At 34.1% G+C, this 20,328-nt stretch overlaps 1 pseudogene across 1 annotated transcript; it reads left to right on the top strand.

Moving 5' to 3' along the window:
• Positions 1-1,324: 1,324 nt before the first annotated feature.
• LOC147393257 (arabinosyltransferase XEG113-like) lies at positions 1,325-19,202 on the top strand (annotated as a pseudogene). The gene is made up of 13 exons (XR_015182197.1): positions 1,325-1,796; positions 5,291-5,584; positions 5,752-5,957; positions 6,580-6,685; positions 11,062-11,318; positions 11,933-12,068; positions 12,792-12,886; positions 12,990-13,043; positions 15,873-15,986; positions 16,213-16,311; positions 16,401-16,505; positions 17,811-17,897; positions 18,840-19,202. The product of XR_015182197.1 is annotated as an arabinosyltransferase XEG113-like (transcript).
• The last annotated feature ends 1,126 nt before the right edge of the window (positions 19,203-20,328 follow it).

Below are 20,328 nucleotides of genomic sequence, written 5' to 3'. Positions count from 1 at the left end.
CTTATGAGCATCATAAAGTGAGAGGCACAAAGGTAACTTACTCTTCGTTAGCATGGGAAAAAACCACCATTTTCATAACAGACACCCTTAGATTGTTTACGATCATCTTTATTTCTCATTTATTGAATTAGGCATGCATTTAATCAATCCAGTAAAAAAAAAAAAAAAAAAATCAAATTAAAGTCTGTTAAGAGTTGAATATTTAAAATTAAAATATCCCATGAAAGATTCTTAATTTTGATAAAAAAAAAATGGGTATCACATTTTATCCAAACAACATGAAGCATTCCTTTTTTTGGTATTAGCACACACATAAATGTATAAACATATAAAAATATAAATATGACCAATAACTTAGTCATGTTCGATATATTATAAGAAGTGAGAGTACATATTATTAATCACAATATATAAAATAAGAGTCGTGTCTCAAGCTGGAACCTCATATCGTACTTTTTGACATGAAAGTGGATAGGAACTATAGATGCTTTTTGACTCGTATCTTGATGAAAGCATCTATGATTCTCATACACTTTCACATCAAGAAGTGCGATATGAGGTTCTAGTCTGAGGTTACTTTAACATTATTTATAAAATAAAATAAAATAAATACTTTAAATATTAGATTATAGATTTTGAAAATAACATAATAAAATGGTATTTTATAATGTTACAAAATTAATTAATATGATTATTAGATTCTAAGTATATAATTTTACTAATAAAAATTATCCTATGAAGGTGGGGGCATTTGTGAGAATCCAAATTTTGTTGTCGAACCACTTGTACTTGCCCGTCTTTCATTATAGTAGTAAAGAAGATGTCAAGATCTCTTGACTCCTAATTAAAAAAACACATGATCCCAACCTTTTAAATGCAAAATCCAAAGGTTGGAATTTATCCTACCAAACTAAAGATGAAATTAAATATAAGAGTAAAGAGAGACTTCTCAAAACCGCAACACTACTTTTACGCATTTAATTACTTTGTATTTGGTAACAGAATTTTATAAAAATGGGTTGGGATTCATGACTCATGAATAAAACACATGATCCCAACCTTTTAAACACAAAATCCAATGGTTGAGATGTATGAGTATTTTGATAACACAAATCTCGGAGATACTTATCCCAAGGATAAATCTCAACCGTTGGAATTTGATAATTAAATGTGTAAAAGTAGTGTTACGGTTTTGAGAAGTTTCTCTTTTTTCTCGTATTTAATTTCATCTTTGGTTTGGTGTGTGATAAAAACTATTTGGTGCGAAAATATAAGCTGCAGGACCCACATAATCTGCTGAAATAAGTCCAAAAGACACTGTGGGTTCCACTTCCAACCTGAATGAAGAGAGTCAGTCTCATGGTGGGGTGGCTGACCTTTGGCGAGCTTCCTCTGTGAGAAGTCTCCAACCTTTTATTCCTTCATAGAGAATAAGAGAACACAGATAAAAAGAAAAAAAAGCCTAAAAGTCTTCAATTAGGGTTTCTATTTGATCCTGCAAATCCTCTATTCAATCAATCAATCCATGAAGATGATGATGAACACCAGTTATTCCTAATTTGAATTTGAATTTGAATTTGAAGAGAAGAAAACAGAGATTTGGATTTCTCTCCATCATCCAAGAGGAATGAGTTGGAATCATCGATTCCAAGGTATGGCAAACTCAAGGCCTCTGTTTATTATTATCTACGCTACAGTCATAATTGGTCTAGTTTTCTCCTCCATCTCTGTCTTCTCTGCCATTTTCAGTGGAAGGCCTCAGGTCTTCACAAACAATTGGTCTTCATCTGTTTCACGTAAGTTTCCGTTAATTACTCTCATTTATGAACTTTGATTCTGCAAATCTATCGTTTGTTTTAGTTGCTTATTTACAAACTGTTATTAGATCGTTTTTTATTTTTCCAGCCAGGCTATTTGCACTCTCTGCACCCAGCTTAAGGTGGGTGCAAATAGAAACGAACTTTTTTTTTTGTTTTCTTTTCTCCTCAATGCCCTTGTACAAATGTGGTAATTTTGCTTCGCTAATGATTTTCTGACTGGAAAATTTTCACTCGGTCTGTACTCTGATGACGTGGCAAAGTCACAGAACCGTTGATTGTTTTCCTTGTGTATCCCGAAGAAAAAGATCTATAGTTTTGTCCGCTTGCCATGTCAGCCTCGAATTAGGAAATCACGACTCATTTTGCTTGCATACGGTAGTATGAGGTAACAATAATGATTTTCTAAATAGAAAGTCTCCACTCGGTCGATACTCAGTTAATGTGGCATGTTTCCTCGGGATACACAAATGCACATCCCGAAATGTGCAGTTATGTATCCCGAGGAAAAGATCTATGGTTCCTTGTCCGTGCCATGTCAGCCTAGTATTGACCAATGAAGATTGTCTAATTAGAAAATCAGTACTCATGATTTAAAGGCTAATGATGAATCGACGGCAAAACATACGTTGTCTGTACATGGTAAGGGTACAAAATCGTTGATCTTTTCCATGTGTATCTCGAAGAAAAGATTAATGGTTCTGTGCCCTTGCCACATCAGCTGCATATAGATCGAGTATGTTTTGCCACGTTGATTTATCACGCCTCTGATTTAAAAGCTCGTCAAAGACCGAGATGACTGGGACGAGTCATCTCAGTATCTTTTAGTAAGAAGTCGGACTTACATGGCATCTCAAACTTCACACTATCTTGTAAGATAAACGAAATGACTTGGACGATATTTTGAAAATCTCAAACTTTACACTATCTTGCAAGATAAACGAGATGACTTGGACGATATTTCGAAAATCTTGGTTGAGTCGGTATAACTTGGCTGAGTCAACTGGGATTTTGTATATTTTGATTAAAATAATTAATTTCTTTTAGAATTTGAAAATTTATCATATACATAAAACATGATTTTATGACTAAACATATTCTAATCTACCTTATTTTATGAAAAAAAAATTATACTTACTTTATATAAATATACATGAATTAAATCATTATAAACCGACTTATATGATATATCTTGTCAGAGACAACTCAGTCTTGTAAATGGACGAGAAGAGATGAAGCAAACTGAGTTGTGAAACCATGCATATGGGAGTATGGTTTAAAAGCTCATCCGAGACTGGGATGACTCCAACGAGTTATCCCGATCTTGGGGCATCGGGTAGAGAGGGTCAATGTGAATCATCCATCACATTGACTCGTCTGCTATTTTGATATATCAGCCGAGTCAACTGGGTTTTAAAATAATTATTTCTTTAATGATTTCAAAGTTTGTTGTCTTTATAAAAATGAGATTGTGTCCGATCATCTACTATTCCACCGTACAATGACACAAAAAATTTATAATTATTTAGCATGAATATATATGAATAAATTATTTGATAGTTTACAACCGATTTAGATGATTTGACTCCTTAGAAACGGGATGACTCACACGATTCAACTTGGCATCGGAGATGAGGTGAGATAAGTGGTTTTAAACTCTCTCTAGATTTGAAGGGATTCAAGCAGTACTCGATTACGCAATCGAGGTATTTGGGTCTACCATCATGGACTCTATTATTTTTCAGTTCGGTTTTGGCTAGCCATAGTATAATTAAATATTGCTTAATAAGGTAGGTACATGTAAATGTGCTTTAGCTAAAAGTAGAATCTAAAGAGAATGTGAAGTCTTTGTTGTTTTTTTTATTCTTTTCTTCTTTCACATGAATATTGGTTTATATTTCCTACTCCTCAATCTCAACTACAAAGAAAGACTCTAGGTCCTTATATTCTAAGATTTTCTTTTCAAAAGTTTGATTTGCTTGAAGAATTCAGTGTTGGTGTCAACCATCAAGTTACATGTCAGTTTATTTATTTTTCCATTAAAAAATAATTATCTATCTTATCGGCTCACCGGTTGGTAGTCGTTCCAAGGATTTCATATTTTTTAATTTCGGTTTCTCATCTAGTCTCAACACCCAACTCCATTTAGACTGAGATGACTCAGACTAGTCAAATCCTTACAAAATGAGGCAATGTATTTAACAACTTTCCAGATTTTAGAAATCTCGGTGAGATGACTCAAACATGGGGAAAACCATTGAGAAGGCTGAGCCACATTGGAACTCTTGCTCGGATGCCTCTGACATCGAGATAACTCACTGGAGTTGTCTTAGTGCTTGTAGAAGAGGTCAAGTACTTGCATGCATTGTGTACCACAAATAAAAAGGGAAGTTGGAATTATTATTTTATTATTTTATTTTTTGAGGGGTAAGCTAGGCTTGAAACCATGACTTCAAAGCTGCATTGCAATATGCCAACCAACTTAGCTATGTCCAAACCCAAGGGAGGCTGGGTTGAGTGCAAGCTTGGTCGAATACTCGAATCTCATGGATAGAGAGCTACCGGAATCCCTTGATCAAGGGGATACTGTGATTATTTCCATGCTTTGACTCATATTTAATATAATTTCTGCATTCATCAAGATGATTATCATCAAAATCTCGTTGGTCTCTTTTGAGGGCATTGTGGTAGTATTATTTTTTATTTGTTTTATGGGATTTATAATAATTTAAGTATAAGATCCTGTTAGTTACTTTTCTTGGATTTGATATACTCTTTGATCTGCCCTTTGACTTTATTTTTATGAAAACCTGCTTGAATTTCAGTTCTTGTTTAGGTAGCTTAGCTATAGGTACATGTGAGACAGACATAGCACATTTTCATCCAATGTCAGCATGCCTTAGTCATTTCTTTTGGCATGCAATTTTACAAGTTAGGCTAGTCTCTCATTGGACATGACATGCATCTCATTTCTTGCCTCCTTCCTTGTTAATCATGATGAGAGAGTGTTCTTGCCAGGTTCCTTTCCTGCTGAGTTGGATAGGATTGTTAGAGAGGATGCAATGGGTTGATCCTCCCAGAGATTGTAATAGTTTTCACTTCTTGCTCTCCGGTCGGGGGTCTGCCTTAACCCCCGATTATCTTTCAATATATATATATATAATTTGACTCATTAGGTGTAGTTCAGCTTTAGTCTATGACTATGACATCACCACACCAGACATGCATACACGTAAATTCCTTAATACATACAATATGCACATACGGAGATAGCATCTGCATGACTAAGTATAAGTTTCCCAGGCCATTCCTTCATGAGACGATTAAGAATATTTATTTACTTGAATACCCATCTTCATTTTTCTGAAGATGTCCTATTTTGATGTTTCAACTCCAGGTACATTTCATGTGATCTGTGTTATTTGCCTTTGGTTTCTAGGCATTCAATTATCTAAATGTGAAGGTGTTTTCAGATATAGATTCTCCCCATCAGGAACACACTCCTATTTCTAGTCCAACCGCAGAAGGTGGAAAATCAACGTCTACATCTCCGTTTCAAAGTATATGGACGAGGCCTATATGGGAGGTCCCACCTCCTGGTGCAAAGAGGCCACCTATGAAGGCATTTCGGCTGACCAAAGCACTCGTGGAACCTAGGGTGAAAGATAACATCATCATTGTAACTTTTGGGAATTATGCTTTCATGGATTTTATCCTGAATTGGGTTAAACACTTGACTGATCTCGGCCTTCCTAATCTTCTTGTAGGTATTTTCTTGTAACTTCAACCATGTAACTTCTTTGAATTTGGGCTTACCTTCCTAGCAAAATCCTTCCTTTTTCAAGTAAAATATACACTTTGTCGACTCAAATCCTACTCTTTTGATTTTTTTTCCCTTTTTTCATTACCTAAAGAAGTTCAAAATCGTGCATAGGGGCAATGGATACCAAACTTTTGGAGGCTTTGTATTGGAAAGGTGTTCCTGTTTTTGATATGGGTAGCCATATGAGCACGGAAGATGCTGGTTGGGGGACGCCAACATTCCACAAAATGGGGAGACAAAAAGTTATTTTAATAGATGCCATGCTGCCTTTTGGCTATGAGCTGCTGATGTGTGATACAGACATGGTTTGGTTAAAGGTACGTCCTTTGTCTACTATTTGGTTACTGTTGATCCTACCACTACATCATTTATGTAAATATTAATGGGTTTTATTACCAAGTAAGTGAATTGATGCTTCTGCTGGTACTAAACCCAATCCTTTGAAGTCGGAATCCTAAAATGAATTTCTAGTTTTTTCTCCGCTTTGTTGGAAAAATATTTCTTTGCTTATTTGACATGCTCATATTAAAAACCCAGAAACATAAATTTCTAGCCACTATCCATGAACTTACAGTGTTCAATGAGGCTGTCATTCCCATGTAGGAAATGATTTAGTGGTTTAGTGGCAAGTGATGGTTTCCTTTGCATTACAAGGTAAGACACTCATTTTTTTTTTTCAAGATCTTTGACTTGAAACGTATCAAAGGCAGAAGGTATTAGAATGGTCATCAACCATATATTCTTGCTTTTTTTTATAAAAACTTTTACTTTAGCGATTATTTTCTCTGCAGTTTTGATTGAGTTATCACTCATATGCATTGGTAGTAGAACTGAAGCAGTGACTGTAGGGGGTTTACAACTCATTCTCTCTGTCTATCCTATTATTCCTTCTCTAGATTTTTCTTTGTAAAACATAGTTTCTGTTTGTGCCTGGAACAGAACCCGCTTCCCTATTTTGCTCGTTTTCCTGGAGCTGATATCTTAACTTCCAGTGATCAATTGAGACCGACAACTGTTGATGACAGTTTGGAAATCTTTGAACAAGGTGAACATAATATCTAAAGCTTTTATTATTTGACTTGTAAATTTGTTTATTCTGTTTGTTTTATCGTTCATAAAATTCATTTTTAGTTTTCCATGAATAGCTTTTTACTAATTTTTAGAGGCCTAGGCTAGCTGAGTTTGACATGAATCCAGAGAAAATGTATATTTTTTTTTTATATATTTATTCCCTAAGACTCAACTAAAGGCTTTACCAAGTGTTCAAGAAAATCTTGGAAAATACTAAGATCTTTTTTTGAATTTGTATGATAACCAGTGTGTTTCCATTTCTTTATCAAACATTATACTACCTTAAAGATACACATATCTTCAACTATATATGTTAAGCATTGTAATCAAAACCATTAAGCTACACCCAGGAAATACGGGTCCTTTAGGCAAGGTGAAGCCTAAGTGACAATTTATTTGTTCATAATCTTCATTAATATATTTCATGAAAATATTATATGCAAAATTTTAAAGGAAAAGATAATAAAGCACATAGGAACAGGTAATATAGCCATTAGCCTAAAAGAATTATTAGTTATGTAACTTTACTTATCAAAAAGGAAACTTGTCAGTTATATAACTTGATCAACAATTATACGTGCTTGATTGTTTTTCATGCTCCAAATATAACAGATGCACATACAAACAGAGCTCACTGCCATATTTACTTTGGACAGTGAGAAGAAACTAATAAGCAAAGAAAATGAACAGTAGCAAATTACTGAAGAACAAGAGAGAGAGGGTGGAGGAAAAAAATTAAAAGAGGAAACAAACATTATAAAGGGAGGACTGGTTTTTGTGTTGCACCAATACAATCCCTCTTTCAAAACATAAAAATAAATAGAGATAAGATTGTTTCTTTGTTGGACAAATACAAACCTTCCCCTTGGCAAGAAAAGAAACAGAAAGAGGGTAAAAGAAGAAACTACTGAAAAAGAGAGGATTGTTGTAGTGTTGGGCACAACTCCAAGCTTTGCTAGGCAAGCCCGTCACATAAGCAATGCCTAAGACAAGATTTAATTACACTGAGAGAGATTATTCCGAAATTAGGTCTTAAATTTGATTTCAATGGATGTTAATCATGATGGGAATGTAGAAAAAGAAAATCATTTTTATTTAGCAAAAAAAATCATGATAGAAATGTAAATATTTCAATCGATGCGTAGACACTGTGAAACAATAAATTATGGAAATAATATTGCAATTTTTTGGGAATGCACATAGAATTTTGGTTTTAAAGAAATATTTTGTTAACAAGGAAAAAAGATGAGGTAGAAAACAAAGAGAATTTTATCCACCAAATTTCTTATAACGGATTGCCCAATTTGGTCCATGAACCTAATTTCCATTATTGCAATGTAAAAGTAAATATATATTTCTCTTTCTCTATCTCTTTTTATTCCATTATCTTTTTAGCACATTTGGATGCTATATGAAGGTGTCCACTTAGCCAAGTTGGTATGGCGTGTGGAGTGTTGATCTCACAATCTAGGTTCATAACTCGTTGAACCCACCTTCACTCTGAATACTTACCCATTGCTTTAAGCAATTTTAAAGATTGAGAATTTTAAGATTGTTGATTGATGAAATTGATGAGAAATTAGATTAATTCCTTCTTGAATATTGGTTCATCAAATAACTTCTAGAGCCTTGAAGTTAAGATAGATGCCTAGAAAGGCTTATCCAAATATTCACTTTAGGATCCAAACTTGTAGATTAAAGTGACAACGACCTGGTTGAGGCGCGGACAATGTCACTCTCTTTAAGGCAATTCTTGCCTTTGCCACAACCGAAGGAAGCAAGCAGGTGAATTGCACGTTGCCCCCAGGATACAAAAGCCCAGTAGTGGCAGACTTTTTTTGTTCTTACATTTTATGCACCCAATACAACGAAGGACCAGAATCTTCCATAACAGCCTTGCCCATAAAAAAAAAAAGAATACACAAAAAAAATCTGAACATGTTTCTATGATATGTAGTTTTTTTGTGAAAAAAAAAACATAAGCATGTTTCTTTTTGTTGGATTTTTTATATTTCAAATACAAAACTGATCATGGCTTTTGTATATCCCAAATGACACCAACACACCTTTTAAAAAATTGAAAACTAATGTATACATGCAAAAAAATAGGTGTATTTGAAAAGGTGTTTCTTTTTGTATTTGAAAAGGTTTTGTGCCTGCAGCAGCCGAATCAATGTCCCTTATAGAGACAAGGTGTGTCTCTATTGTCCAAATATAAGCCTTCTTTTATTTTAATAAATATAAGAAAGAATGAACAATAGACAAAATAAAGTAAAAGACAAGAAACAAAACAAATACTTTAAAAATATATCTATATATCTATATATATATATATAGGTGAATACTTGTTTAGTTTGATGATGAAGTGATGATATATGATTATGATGTTTGTTTCCATGTTGAGATATTTTGTTTTTGTAACTTTGTCTTTGGTGCATGGTTTTAAAACTCGGTTTCGCGTCTTGTCTTGTCCATGCCAAATACCAAGTTGTCTTGGACGAGTTTTCCGATACGTTTGAGACTTCTTGTTCAAAAATTTGAAAAATGAACGTGTGGTCTTAAATCTGGTTCAAAAAATTGACTTGTCCATCCATCTCGTCCATGTCTGATACCGAGATGACTCGGGCAATACGTCTCGGTCTCGGACAAGTTTTGAAGCCATGCTTTGGTGTAAATATAGAAATTTCTAGGTTGCTTTTTCACTATTTTTTAGTGTTTTTACAAAACTTGATCACTATGATGCTTTATGGAGTAGGCAGAAATTTTTTATTTAAATTGAACTTTTTTCGTTCAATTTTTTATTTACTCGCCTGGAACGATTGATTAATTTGATGGGTAAAGGGTTAGTGATAAGTAAAGTGAAGTTGTGTTCACGGGTTCAAACCTAGAGCCTGGAAGCAACAATCCACATCTTATCAACTTAGCTAAGTTGGCACTTCTATAGTTTCATATTTTTCACCTAATGATGTGAGTCTCATTTCAATTTGAATTGCATACCTTACCCTTATGTGATTCCATTCCATTCAATTTTGTAGCGTCAACAAGGAGTAAAAATCAGTTGATTATCAATTTGCAACTTATAAAAAAAAAAGAGTAAGAATATTGAGATCATTAGACGGATCAGAATTAAAGAAGCCAAGAGCAATAGCATTTGTATATCTTGCGTAGGTGATGGATACATGGAGACTCATACTTGCTAATTTAAATGTTGTTAATCATGTTATTGAGTACTTAAAGCTGCAAAATGGTTTAAACTTTAATATATGAGATATTCATAAATTTCTCTATGAGGTTTTATTTTTTCTAATTTTCTAACTTCTATATTTTAAAATTATTTTCCATATCTGATTCACAGTTTTTAATGCAAAAATGAAGAAATAATAATTTTTTCAAAAAATATGAAATCACATGGCCCATAAACAACTTATAGCTATTAAAGGTAAAGAACAATGTTTGGGGAGAAATAAAATGAACTGTTTTTTTTTCATTAACAAAGAAAATTTTATTAAAAGATTATAGGAAAATACAACTATGGGACTAGAATAACCTCAAAGTAACCAAACTATTTTTCATCCCACCATTGTGTTTCTTATAGATGTCCTAGGAATTAGCCAAAGGTAGAATCCTCACAAAAGTTTTCCTTTCTCACCAAAGGGACCACTTTGGAACCCAAAAAAGACATTGACTATGTCTTTTGGGAGAGCCTAGTCGATTCCAAACAATGAAAGGATGGAGCTCCACACCTCCCAAATGACCTTGCGACAGCTGCAATGGTAATTAACACTCTCTTTGAAATAACAATTTGGGATCATTTTTTTATGATTACTATGATCTATTGAAAGGACTTTGTCTAAAGTTGTCTCATAGGAGCATGGGCTTGGATACCATGAAAAAGTTTAAATGTTTGGATAACTGGGATTATTTTGGTATGCCGTGAGGTTCCATTAAATAGAGAAACATGTAGTCACATGATCACATAACTACTCTAACTACATTATCTAATCATAAATATGATTTGGTGTACCAATATACACCTTAATACAATGGTTCATAATTTAATGCTCTAATAATACTTTGCAATAGAAAAGTGGTTTGTGAGTGCTGAACTAGCATAATACTAACTTGATAAAGCCTTAAATTTTACATGGTGATACCAAAAATCTCAATTGTATTGTTATGTGTTGTGAATTTCTTTTTAGTGCTGTTTACAGTTGTATATTTCCTTTTTAATGTTGGTTCCAATCAAATGCTTATGAGTCATCAATTTATTTTTCTCATAACCCTAGAATTTTATTTATTATTATTTTTGAAATCCTTGTACTTAACCTTCTTTTTCTTCACCTTCTGCAGTAACCGCTGCCTACAATATTGGGATTTTTCATTGGCGGCCAACAGATTCTACCAAAAAGCTAGCAAAAGAATGGAAAGATATGCTTCTAGCTGATGATACAATATGGGACCAGCATGGGTTTAATGAACTTATAACTAAACAGTCCCGATCATATGTTGACGAGGAAAATGGACTTGTATATACTTATGATGGAAACCTTAAGTTAGGAATTCTACCAGCAAGTATATTTTGCAATGGACACACTTACTTTATTCAGGTGGGATCTCCCAATAAATATTTAAGCAGTTTTTCATTGCTTTCATTCCTGGTCAATCTCTGCATGGACACCAGACTTTTTAAGAATATTCATTTTTTGTTTTCCATATTTTCCACTTTGTTTATCTATAGCTAGAATGCTATGCATCAAGGGTGGATCCAGGATTTTCTTGTAGTGGGGCCAAACTATAGTTGCTCGATAAGGTTGAAGAACATGAAGATGAGTGGTTTTGAGGAAAAAAATCAAGACTTTCTTGTTAGAGGTTGTAGAAAAGGGCATTTAGGTCATTTCTTATTAGTCTATGAGAGATGACCTAAATCAAGGGGTAACATCATCAATGGGGGTGGGGACAACTGCCAATTATTAACGAAATAGAAGGGTTCTAATAAACCCAAAAACTTCAGTGGGTGGGGGCAACTGCCAAAAGTTTGTGGGGGCAAACTCAAAATATGCCGCATTACCAAGAGGTTGATGTAATTTTTCAAAACTTTTGTCGGGGCAAGAGCCTCCATTGCCCCCACTGTAAATCTGCCCCTGCCATGCATGGAATAAGTGCACATCTTTGAAGAAGCTGACTATTAAGTATTTTCTAAGTTCTTAAGCTGCATTGGCAGGCCATGTATCAACAACTTAGAATGGAACCGTACGCAGTGCATACCACCTTTCAATTTGCGGGTACTGAAGGAAAGCGTCACCGATTACGAGAAGGAAAGGTTTTTCATGATGAACCTGAATATTATGATACACCAGGTGATATCTCTGTGCAAAGTGTTGTATGTATTGTTGGTCATTTTGAGGTGGTGTTGCATGTGTTATACATAAATGTCAACATGCCTATCATACATGTATCGACATAGTATGATATAGTACTAGTTAGCAGATATGACATGGGTGCTTTTGCAATACAGTTTTACCATTTCCAAATGTGTTGTTGATTATTTTATGGTCTTACAAAAACCTGTGTGCGTAAGAAATCTCATAGGTGAGAAAAACTCTAAATAGACGGATTGGGCCATAAATGTAGTTGGTCCCCAACTTGACCAATAACCGTCAAAGCTTTCTTTAATCAAATAGTGCAGGTGAAATTGTCTTTTAATTTGAAAAACAATAAAAATATTCTTAACCCTTCCAAAGTATCAGAGCCTAGAGTGTTGGCATTTATATTCTTTTAGTATCTTTTCTTTGATTGATGGGGTAGGGGACTTTTTATCTTCTTCTAGTTGCTATCTTTACTTTGTGCACTAATTTAAAGTCACTTTCGCACCGTTGTAATTAATCCAATTATATTGAAAACATGAGTTTACCCCATGTCCCCACCTCACACTCTTGACTTTTCTTCCATGTACTTGCCTTTTTCTACGACTTAATTTCAATTCTGCATTAATGTTTGGAGATGCAATTTTAATTTGTGTTTTTTTTTTCTTCACACTCGGTATATGTGTTGCAATTTAACATGTGAAGGAACATATGCAGGAGGATTCTTGTCTTTTAAGCCATCTATCCCAAAGAGCCTATTGTTAGATGGGGAGCATAATATTGAATCACATTTTTCTCTCATTAATTACCAGGTATGCATGTATGACCTAACTTTGTTAGCTTGTATGACACAGATTTGTTTAATGCTAATCTATGTTGTACCTTGGTGATTATATCGGAAATGATATTTTTCAGATAGTGCAAATAAGGACTGCACTAGCTATTGCTTCATTGTTGAATCGTACACTGGTAAGTATGATCAAACCCCAAAGAGAATAATAGCTCATTTGTCTTTCCCATGGAATGATTAATTTAGATAGTTAAATGTTTTTTTGTTGATAAAAGGGAACTGGGCCTTGGTCATATTAAGGCTCTACCCTAGGTTGAGTATTAGAGAACTTTCTATGCTACCTAAAATCATTTGAGAACTTTGTTCATCACTGAGAGATTTATGTTTGGAGAGGCATAAACTTTTTAACTCATAAATCCAACTTAGAATTTTTTGGATGCTTTGGAAAGCTTGATCCAAATTCTAAAATAACTATCTGTTGTATTTTATCGAGATTCTGATGTTTAAGACCACAAGATAGGAATGAGAGTTTGGTTTAATGGTAGTGATATACTTTAGATGGATGAATGATGTTCGTAACTTAGATATTTAGGATTTTAAAAAAATATGTTTTGTTCTTATAATGTTTGGTGGCTAAAGGTTGGATAGGATAGATGTTATGAGAGCATGGTCAAGTGGAAATTGATTAGTAAGTGAAAATTTTCTTTTAGCTTATTTAGGATAGATGTATTGAAGTTTATATCTTACCTTGCTACTTATTCTTTTAGTGCATAATGGGGATGAGATCTCTCCTTGCATTTTGGTATCATAGCTTCTCAAATTTAGTGGTTGAAAACTAGATTACTAAACAAGGAATTGTAGGTAGTACCTAGTTACCAAATTTGGTCATCCTACACCGGACCAAAAATCAATATGAAGTGAACTAGCTTGCAGTACTGTTTGTAGTGAACTACATACCAACTTAAATGCTGACCCACTTGTTATGGTTTGCTGAATTTTGACAAGCTCAATATAACATTTGGGTGAATCAAAATGTGAAGATACAACATATTTTCTTGAGAAATTAGATTACAAACCTCCATGTCCCATATATATATATATATTTGACCACAAATGTGGGGAGATTGAAGATGTTGTGGAGTAAGAATCATAAAGATGCAATTGAAAAGACTTTCAATTGCTTTTCTTTTGTGTTTTTGCATAAACATTAGCTTCTCTTCAGTGCAAAGGTCATCATCAATGAGGAGTATCTTTGAATTTTTTTAAGCATTATGTTTGTACTTGTAATTTGGTAACATGCTTGAATTATATGCGAACTGAAGTAATGACCCTAAGAGGGTTGAGAAATGAATCATCATTTCCAATCCTATGAACCAGGTTCGTTCCAAAATTCTGAACCACAAACCCTACTTCGAGCCTACAAACCAGCTAACATGAGGTATGACTCACTGGTAATCTTCAATACATTTCAGGCGAATAATATTAGGTCACTGTTGAAAATCCAATTTTTTTTACCTCCATTCCAAACTACAAATCAATATATGGAATTTGGGGGACCATGTTCTTTAACACTTAGAGACCAACATTGTTTTTCAATAGACAAGTTTTTTACTCATATATCCAATTTAGAAGTCGTCATACTCTTTGGATAGATCATTTCAAGGTCTACAACAGTTATTTCATGACTTTCAATGATATTATACTGTTTTAGGGTGGAAAATTATGTTGAACTTTGGGGTTCTAATAGTTGACTTAAATTAAGGGCATTTTAGTCATTATAAAATGATACCTAATTTTCGTTGGATAAACAGTTTAGATTTGTAACCTAAGTATTAAGCCTCTTTAATATTCATTTCTTCATAATTGGATCTTATGAAGGCATTTTAAATAGGCCTTTGATTATTCATTGAAATTCAACCTTATTTTATGTCCTTTAGGAATGCTTGGGAGCTTTGATTGATTAGCACCCTATAGGAGGTTTTCCCCATATTTCTCTCCAAGACATGTTGATCCCCTTTTATATCTCTTATCTTTCTGCACCATTCTTCAAGCTGTCTGGCAGAAATCGAATTCCTTGACTTAGATTTCTTTCCTAGGTCTGTCTGGTTCATTTCATCCCTGTTGTTCATCTAGCCCAACATGACCATCCAAAATTGTTTCCATTTCATCCTGTATGGCAACACTCATGAGGGTGAGGCCTATTTTACTTAAACAAGTTTGAATAACGACTGTTTTTTGGCAAGAGTGACCTACACACTTGTTAATTTTTTAGCCCATATGGCAAAAGTAACCAACACAGTAGCCATGAGTATGGTAATATCTTATCGATTGAATGTTTCGGCTTCTGAAAAAACCGATACGTATCAGCCAATACATTTGATACAAACCAATACATTTTGGTACATACCTGATACATTCCGAAACATTGAATGTTTCGGAGTCAATGTTTTGTATTGATCTTGGCCGATACCGATACCGATGCATACAGACCAATACATTTTGATACATTCTGATATTTTAAACCATGGCAATGAGAATTGTACTTGTCTCCTGAATCGGGTTGTCTAGCCCATATCTTAAAGTTGGTGATGATAGAATTTAGTTTATTTGCCCATTGGTTTCTTGTTACCTTTCTTGTTTGTAGTTTTCTCATGTTTTCAAGCTGTTTTTATTCCTTGTCCACTTGTCTTGTATTATTGTTATCAAAGCTTTCTTGTCCTGAATCATATATGGGAGCGCTCACATTTTATACTTTCTTTACAAATAAGTTGATATAAAATTGAGAGGCTAGAGCAATCTTTTAATAATCTATGAACATGAATTACCTTGTTTTCAGTGTGTTTTCTTAAAAACTAAAAATATGAACAAAAAAAAGAATGCAATCAGATAAAAAAAAATGATTCCTAATGGATTTTACTATTTTCAATCAGATTATGAAGTTGTATTTTTAACTGCCTTCGATATGGAAGTCCATTTTCTGACTCTTTTTTTATGGCAAAACTATTTAGGTGATGCCTCCACTATGGTGCAGATTGGATAAACTATGGTGGAACCATCCTGGAGTTTTGAAGGGGACAATGACGAGACAACCTTTTCTTTGCCCTTTGGATCATGTATTTGAGGTATTTATAAACTTATTACTAAGGTTATGTTTTGATTTCTCATAAATAGTTGTTTTGATGCCTCCCCTTTTTTGTTAAGAAGTCTCATTACCGACAATCAGAAAGAAAAATAAAATATTGACACACTCCCTCTTGTTGCTATATTTCCATACAACATTTTTCCTATTTTCATGTGTTGCATCAGTAGTTGACCACTAAAAGGTTGCAATGTTATGCTATAATTCAGGTGAATAACATGTTAAAAGAGCTACCAGAAGATGAATTTGGTCCACACATTGATTTTAGAGAGTATTCTTTCCTTGAAAATCCGTTACTTTCAAAAGAGGTACTATATTCAACTGCATTACCTAAAGGGATTACTATATTCTTCTTCTCCTTGATTTATCTTGAACATTTTTTTCCCATTGTTTTTAGGTGAAGGAGTCATGGCTTGATGTTCAACTTTGTCGAGAAGGATCATCCAATGAAACAAATCAATCAGGAATGCTCAGATTTCCAAGGAATAGCAATGAAGAAATGGTACTCTATTTTGCGATAATAATTTCCTTCCGTAAACTTGTGCCAAATTTTTACTCCACTTGTTTTGCAATAGCTTATATCAAATTAGTGCTGGTTATATATTATTGAAAACAAAAGGGAAGGTTGAGGAGACCTACCTCTTACAGAAGGAAAGAAAAAGACCAAAAGGCATTCAACAATACCGGAGGAGCACTTCAAACCGGCATTACAGACAAACTCTCTATTGAAAAGAAAACTTTCAAAAAACTCCCCTCTGTTATATGCTCAAATTGCTTACACCCAAAGAATATGAGAGCAAGAATGTCAGTGATGACTTCTTGATTGCTGTGCTCCTTCCCGTCAAAGGCATGGCAGTTTCATTCCTTCCACAAGCCCCAACAAATATTAAAAGGTGTCGAAAAGAAAGGAATCTTCCACCTTCCTAGAAATGACATAGACTGCCAAACTTTCGATGAGATGACACAAATGAAGGGAAAATCCAAGAAATGCTAACAAGCGAGAGCAAAATTGCATTAGATCAAGGGATGATTAACTGACTCACCACCAACTTTGCATGACACAAGAATCAACCTAAATGATATCCCTGTCAATGATGTGATAGGATTTTAATAATCTATTGAATGCCACTGTCCAAATGAAGAAGCTAACTTTCAATGGGACAAGAGAGAACCCGGATTGCCAAAGCCAGAAATTTCCATGGTGGACCGGAGGAGAGAGAAGAGGGAGGTGCTTCTGTCTACATCATTTCTGCTTTCCTCTCACCCTTATAGATCCTTGACTTGCACCATAGTGCTCCTTACTATTAACATAGTTGGGCTTTGTTCTATATGCCCAAACCATCTCAATGGAATTGGTTTTATCGCCTATTTGGGGCTATTTGTAGATTCCCATTGACATTCTAATTTCTTATTTTGTCCTTCCTAGTCTCACCTCTCATCCACCTCAACATTACTCTTTGTTGTTCTCATTCCATGAACACTTGCTTTCTCCATTGTACATGATTTATCTGTCTTGGATTACCTTCTCTTTTGTTTGATTTGTTACACGTCAATCCCATAATACTCCATAAACACTACTTAAGCCATCTGGCTCTAATTCTTTGGTAAAACTTGCTGGAAACTTTTCTTATGAAATCTTTTCTATGATGCAATAGTTCATAGAAGTCTGCATATTTTCGAAATATGTGGGTGCTTATGTATGCATGTTGTTTATTGAAGCTTAGATGGTTTTCATGCTCTTATTTACATTTCATTAAGGTGTCTGCTTCCTTGTATCTGTCTGACCATAGGATTTTGCTTACAACAGTTCAAAACAGTGTTCTCGTCATTCAAGAATGTCAAAGTGATACATTTCTCATCCATGCAAGAAGCCTTCCAAGGCTTTACTGACAAGGTAAGTTCTGCTCTATTTTTCGAGGTTTATCTTGATTAATTCTATCATTACTCATGTGGATTAAGGTTTAAAATTTCGTTTCAAGGCAATGTCTCGGGTCAGGAGAAAACCAAGATGTTCTCAACTAAAACATTCTGAAATAGTCAGTGTTATAGAGTTGGCCAAAACCAAAGTGTTCCAAACATTCTGAAATGGAATGAAACCATAAACCATTGTTTGTATTACAACATGTAGATCCCCTCATGAATATCATTTTGGACTATCCAACCATACAAATGAGTTCGTGACCAACCTTGAGAAAAATCAGTTCATTCCAGCAAATCTAACCTCATGAAAAGTTGACTTGAAATTGAAAATTTTGATTTGTTGAATTAAGCTGTTAGTTCGCGTCAAACATTTCATATGGTTAGCAATATTGGAAGAGATTGATTCTCGATGATGTTGATCATGTTATGCATGTATGATTGCATTGGAAAATCACGGCAAAAATCCCATGAAAATGTGATTTGTAGTGGATGATTGCACATTTTCTTATGAGAATGATATTCTGGCTTGAAAAAATTCTTTGACCCGAACCCCAAGAAAATCATTTTCTTGTAAGAGTGGAAAAATCGTAATGTAATTCTCTCACGCTATATCCTCCCTCAAAACTGAAAGCCTACTCTCAAGTTATTTTCCTAGGTGCAATTAAATGCTGACAACTATTTTCTGAGGAAATCTATATTTTCATGATCATTTTCCCTGGAAATTATTTTTTCAAAATATTTTCTTCGCAATCATACACCTAGTGAGGACGACTGACGTTATGGTTGGATTGTCCAACATGATATTCATGAGGGCCTTACAAACAAGAGTACGAGTAGGGTGTAAGCATAAGTGGGAATTTTAAATATATTCCGTTTGGCTTTTATATCTGAAGGTGTATGTCAATTATTTGATCAGGTGAGGGCGAAGAAGTTCAGGAACCGAGTCGCGGGATACGTGGGCGTATGGTGCTGCATGCAAAATCACGAGCCCGGAATTATATATTATGACATGTACTGGGATGAGAAACCCAATTGGAAGCCATTACCACCTGGCAACTCCAGCAGATAACAATTTTTACCAGTACCTGAGTTGGTACTATAGCCCCCACTGAAATTTGAAAAAAAAAAAACTGAAGTTCAGCAATATAAGAGAAATTAGCTTTATAGTGATGGAATTTTCTGCCTCAAAATGTACCTTGTCACTATATCAGCAAGCGAAACACTTTCCTTACTAACATAGTAAGATTTCAAGCCGATTACCACATCAGCAATCCAACACCACAACCCTCTAAGTTTCATAAAAAAAATTCAGGTCCAAATAATAAAAAAAATTCAAAAAAAAAATTCTTTTGTGCTTTATCCAAGGTTTTTGAAAATAGACGGCTACTGAGCTTCCACATAACTCCTAAACTTAGAATTGAAATTCAACATGATTTTGGATGCCACAAGGTGAGCCAAAGACCCTTGGTAATGGTGAAATCCTTTCTAACTTAGTAAGGCTAGTCAGACTCTATCCGAAACATTCATTTAACACCAGCTCACGAATTTTTTGGGCGTTGTAGAACTTACATATTTTCAAATAAAACAATTATAATATCTATAAGTGGAGCTATAAAATAAAGATTTAAAAAAAAAAAAAATAGAAGATGGTACTTTTTGAAATTTTTATTAAAATTTCAATTTTGTACCTAGTATTCTTTAAATGACTAATGATTCTTCATATTTTAAGATTCAATTAGTTCAAATTCTATGATTTTGCGACTAAATATGTATAAATTTGTAAGACAAACATATACATTCACAAACTGTAATAAAAGATTGTACATTCTTGATATGTTGTCAATAGTTTTAAGTATCACCACTTCAACAATCCTTCTCCTGCGTGCGGTAAGGCTTCAAATGAGGTTATAATTAAACCAAGGCACAACTCCAAAACCAACGTTCCAAGCATTCTCCCTCGTATCCTTACCTATCCATTGCAAAATTATAGTTCTTTATGCCCATAATATTGTCAAAAGTTTCTAACAAAATGGCCTTGGAATGTAGGATTGAGAAAAAGTCATTCTATTAATTGGGCTAGTTTGATTATCCGAATTTTCACTTACATAAGCCAAGTTTTTTAAGCTGTTTGATAACCTTGATTACGTGTAGCATGATTTCTCACATTATAAATGAACCCTATCAAATGGTTTTGGTGAATGGAACCATAGTTCAAAATTCTCAACACTTTCGAAATATTAGGATGAAACATTACAATTTAACAAAACTCAATACAAAATATTCAAACATTTCGGTCGAAACCATTCCAAAAGCCGATGATGTTGATCTAGAATTGGATGCAACAATGCCACCACCAACTTCTATTTCAATGCAGTTACCCATTCTCTTATGATTCTTTATTTTTT

Source organism: Akebia trifoliata, chromosome 10, assembly GCF_017979445.1.
Source record: "Akebia trifoliata isolate Shusen 1 chromosome 10, ASM1797944v1, whole genome shotgun sequence".
In the NCBI taxonomy this organism is placed as follows: domain Eukaryota; kingdom Viridiplantae; phylum Streptophyta; class Magnoliopsida; order Ranunculales; family Lardizabalaceae; genus Akebia; species Akebia trifoliata.
The sequence above is the reverse complement of the archived record's forward strand: the minus strand, read 5'-3'. Positions and strand labels throughout refer to the sequence as shown.